The following is a 5,000-nucleotide window of genomic DNA, read 5'->3' as shown; positions in this document are numbered from 1 at the left end:
CAAGTTGCCTTGTTCGCAGTTCGGTCTAGTTCACTCTTTTCCAGCATCATCCCCCCAAGTTGCCTTGTTCGCAGTTTGGCCTAGTTCACTCTTTTCCAGTGTCATCCCCCCAAGTTGCCTTGTTCGCAGTTTGGCCTAGTTCACTCTTTTCCAGTGTCATCCCCCCAAGTTGTCGTTGCCAACAACCCAAGAGTCCATAGTATTCGGAGTTCTAGCGGGGCCTCCCCTTGCTTCCAACAACCCAAGAGTCCATAGTATTCGGAGTTCTAGCGGGGCCTCCCCTTGCTTCCAACAACCCAAGAGTCCGTAGTATTCGGAGTTCTAGCGGGACCTCCCCTTGCTTCCAACAACCCAAGAGTCCATAGTATTCGGAGTTCTAGCGGGGCCTCCCCTTGCTTCCAACAACCCAAGAGTCCGTAGTATTCGGAGTTCTAGCGGGGCCTCCCGTTGCTTCCAACAACCCAAGAGTCCATAGTATTCGGAGTTCTCGCGTGGCCTCCCATTGATTCAAACAACCCAAAAGTCCATCTTCTTCGCAGTTCAACATCGCCTCCCTCGTTTCCAACAGGCCCAAAGGTCGTCTTCTTCGCAGATCCACGAAGAGCTCATCACGATTTGCCACATTCCATTTCCCACGGGTTGTCAACAACACTTTCTCACACTTCCCGCAATCGAGTACGTGCATGACATGCCAAAGCACATCTTATTTGCCTTCCATCGCACTCAAGACGACGGGTTGTGGAAGAACGATATTGCTCACAACAAGTTCAAGGACAACGTCTCAATCAAGGGACACAACCGAATTATGTTAACTGGGTCGCTAAAGTAAACCCGAGTTCATATAATGCACCGCATCCAAAAGAACTAGCCACAACACGTGCATCACTGAGATGTTTCACTAGATGGAACACGTGCGTGACATTAGGATCCTCCAACACCTCTTCGTGATGGAAAGATAGAATTCGAAGCAACCACAGAAGTACCGTCTAGTGGGTAGGCAACACAGGGACTGATCAACCAATATCACCCAAGGCAACGGGTGAAAATGGAAGAGATGCATGCTTGACCGTTCGATACGCAAGGCATGGAGCCAGCCAGCAAGTGCATCTCGATTACAACTCACACACCCTCACGTTCGCAAGACACCACACCACAAGACGGTCCACCCCCCACCTACCATGGGCAAGCAAGCAAATGGAAACATCAAGTGACGCATGGTCAAGCATCGCTAGGCATGAAAATAACTTTCCACAATATCCGAGGGACTAGCTGCCGAGCTAACCAACGATCAGTGACGACCGTGTGTTGGTATTAATAAAGATCAACAACTATGAAGAGGCTAGTTGTGCCATGATAAACATGCTAACGCACGCACCACGTGAGGGGGGAGGCCTCATCAAGCTCCCTTTAAAACCTGCCAGTGTGGAGCTGGCCGGCTCAAGGAGCACTCCCCCCCTATAAGAGGTTAATATGCAAAAGGCAAAATTGTACAAGTAGATACACTTTTTTTGAGCAGACATAAGTCCATATCTCGGGCTACACTTCGAATTTTGATGCGATTTTTTGCAGTAATTCGTAGAATAATGGTATCTCCTTGCTCACCAAATTTCATAATTTTTCTCGAAGGGGAACTATTTTTTTTATTTTTTTTACTTACCGGGTATGTGTAAAATCGGGAAAAATAGAAAAGCACATGTAGACTTCGAATTTCGACCTCATTTTTTCCAGTCCACCACTAAAAAATATCAGGAACCTCCCCACAAAATTTCATTCAGTTTGGCCAAGGTCTTAAATTTGACAAATTTTGGCACCAAGCTATCTAGTCGCGGTGCACCGACCAACTTGGCCAAGTGCAAAATGCATCCAATTCAAAACTTTTGTGCACCAACACTTTTACAGTACTCATTTGGGGAAATTTGGAGGCCTTTCCAACCCTCACATCTCAAAAACCACGAATTTCATTTTTTCACAAAACTCCCCACCAAGCCTTCTAGCTATGCCGCGGTGCACCGCCAACATTGGCCATGTGCAAAACCCTCCGAACTCAAAACTTTCGTGCACCAAGAATTTCATGGTATTCATTTGGGGACATTTGGAGGCATTTCCAACCCTCACATCTCAAAAACCACGAATTTCATTTTTTCACAAAACTCCCCACCAAGCCTTCTAGCTATGCCGCGGTGCACCGCCAACATTGGCCATGTGCAAAACCCTCCGAACTCAAAACTTTCGTGCACCAAGAATTTCATGGTATTCATTTGGGGGCATTTGGAGGCCTTTCCAACCCTCACATCTCAAAAACCACGAATTTCATTTTTTCACAAATCTCCCCACCAAGCCATTTAGCTATGCCGTGGTGCACCGACAACCTTGCCCATGTGCAAAACCCAACCAACTCAAAACTTTCGTGCACCAAGACTTCAATGGTATTCATTTGGGGGCATTTGGAGGCCATTCCAACCCTCACATCTCAAAAACCACGAATTTCATTTTTTCACAAAACTCCCCACCAAGCCATTTAGCTATGCCGTGGTGCACCGACAACCTTGCCCATGTGCAAAACCCAACCAACTCAAAACTTTCGTGCACCAAGACTTTCATGGTATTCATTTGGGGGCATTTGGAGGCCATTCCCACCCTCACATCTCAAAAACCACGAATTTCATTTTTTCACAAAACTCCCCACCAAGCCATTTAGCTATGCCGTGGTGCACCGACAACCTTGCCCATGTGCAAAACCCAACCAACTCAAAACTTTTGTGCACCAAGACTTTCATGGTATTCATTTGGGGGCATTTGGAGGCCATTCCAACCCTCACATCTCAAAAACCACGAATTTCATTTTTTCACAAAACTCCCCACCAAGCCATTTAGCTATGCCGTGGTGCACCGCCAACCTTGGCCATGTGCAAAACCCAACCAACTCAAAACTTTCGTGCACCAAGACTTTCATGGTATTCATTTGGGGGCATTTGGAGGCCATTCCAACCCTCACATCTCAAAAACCACGAATTTCATTTTTTCACAAAACTCCCCACCAAGCCATTTAGCTATGCCGTGGTGCACCGACCAACTTGGCCATGTGCAAAACCCAACCAACTCAAAACTTTCGTGCACCAAGACTTTCATGGTATTCATTTGGGGGCATTTGGAGGCCTTTCCAACCCTCACAACTCAAAAACCACGAATTTCATTTTTTCACAAAACTCCCCACCAAGCCATTTAGCTATGCCGTGGTGCACCGACAACCTTGCCCATGTGTAAAACCCAACCAACTCAAAACTTTCGTGCACCAAGAATTTCATGGTATTCATTTGGGGGCATTTGGAGGCCTTTCCAACCCTCACATCTCAAAAACCACGAATTTCATTTTTTCACAAATCTCCCCACCAAGCCATTTAGCTATGCCGTGGTGCACCGACAACCTTGCCCATGTGCAAAACCCAACCAACTCAAAACTTTCGTGCACCAAGACTTTCATGGTATTCATTTGGGGGCATTTGGAGGCCATTCCAACCCTCACATCTCAAAAACCACGAATTTCATTTTTTCACAAAACTCCCCACCAAGCCATTTAGCTATGCCGTGGTGCACCGACAACCTTGCCCATGTCCAAAACCCAACCAACTCAAAACTTTCGTGCACCAAGACTTTCATGGTATTCATTTGGGGGCATTTGGAGGCCATTCCCACCCTCACATCTCAAAAACCACGAATTTCATTTTTTCACAAAACTCCCCACCAAGCCATTTAGCTATGCCGTGGTGCACCGACAACCTTGCCCATGTGCAAAACCCAACCAACTCAAAACTTTTGTGCACCAAGACTTTCATGGTATTCATTTGGGGGCATTTGGAGGCCATTCCAACCCTCACATCTCAAAAACCACGAATTTCATTTTTTCACAAAACTCCCCACCAAGCCATTTAGCTATGCCGTGGTGCACCGCCAACCTTGGCCATGTGCAAAACCCAACCAACTCAAAACTTTCGTGCACCAAGACTTTCATGGTATTCATTTGGGGGCATTTGGAGGCCATTCCAACCCTCACATCTCAAAAACCACGAATTTCATTTTTTCACAAAACTCCCCACCAAGCCATTTAGCTATGCCGTGGTGCACCGACCAACTTGGCCATGTGCAAAACCCAACCAACTCAAAACTTTCGTGCACCAAGACTTTCATGGTATTCATTTGGGGGCATTTGGAGGCCTTTCCAACCCTCACATCTCAAAAACCACGAATTTCATTTTTTCACAAAACTCCCCACCAAGCCATTTAGCTATGCCGTGGTGCACCGACAACCTTGCCCATGTGTAAAACCCAACCAACTCAAAACTTTCGTGCACCAAGAATTTCATGGTATTCATTTGGGGGCATTTGGAGGCCTTTCCAACCCTCACATCTCAAAAACCACGAATTTCATTTTTTCACAAATCTCCCCACCAAGCCATTTAGCTATGCCGTGGTGCACCGACAACCTTGCCCATGTGCAAAACCCAACCAACTCAAAACTTTCGTGCACCAAGACTTTCATGGTATTCATTTGGGGGCATTTGGAGGCCATTCCAACCCTCACATCTCAAAAACCACGAATTTCATTTTTTCACAAAACTCCCCACCAAGCCATTTAGCTATGCCGTGGTGCACCGACAACCTTGCCCATGTGCAAAACCCAACCAACTCAAAACTTTCGTGCACCAAGACTTTCATGGTATTCATTTGGGGGCATTTGGAGGCCATTCCCACCCTCACATCTCAAAAACCACGAATTTCATTTTTTCACAAAACTCCCCACCAAGCCATTTAGCTATGCCGTGGTGCACCGACAACCTTGCCCATGTGCAAAACCCAACCAACTCAAAACTTTTGTGCACCAAGACTTTCATGGTATTCATTTGGGGGCATTTGGAGGCCATTCCAACCCTCACATCTCAAAAACCACGAATTTCATTTTTTCACAAAACTCCCCACCAAGCCATTTAGCTATTCCGTGGTGC

The sequence above is a fragment of the Vigna unguiculata genome, chromosome 6 (genome assembly GCF_037176805.1).
Source record: "Vigna unguiculata cultivar grain cowpea cultivar isolate G323 ecotype 2 chromosome 6, ASM3717680v1, whole genome shotgun sequence".
Classification (NCBI taxonomy): Eukaryota; Viridiplantae; Streptophyta; class Magnoliopsida; order Fabales; family Fabaceae; genus Vigna; species Vigna unguiculata.
This window is presented reverse-complemented; position numbering follows the sequence as displayed.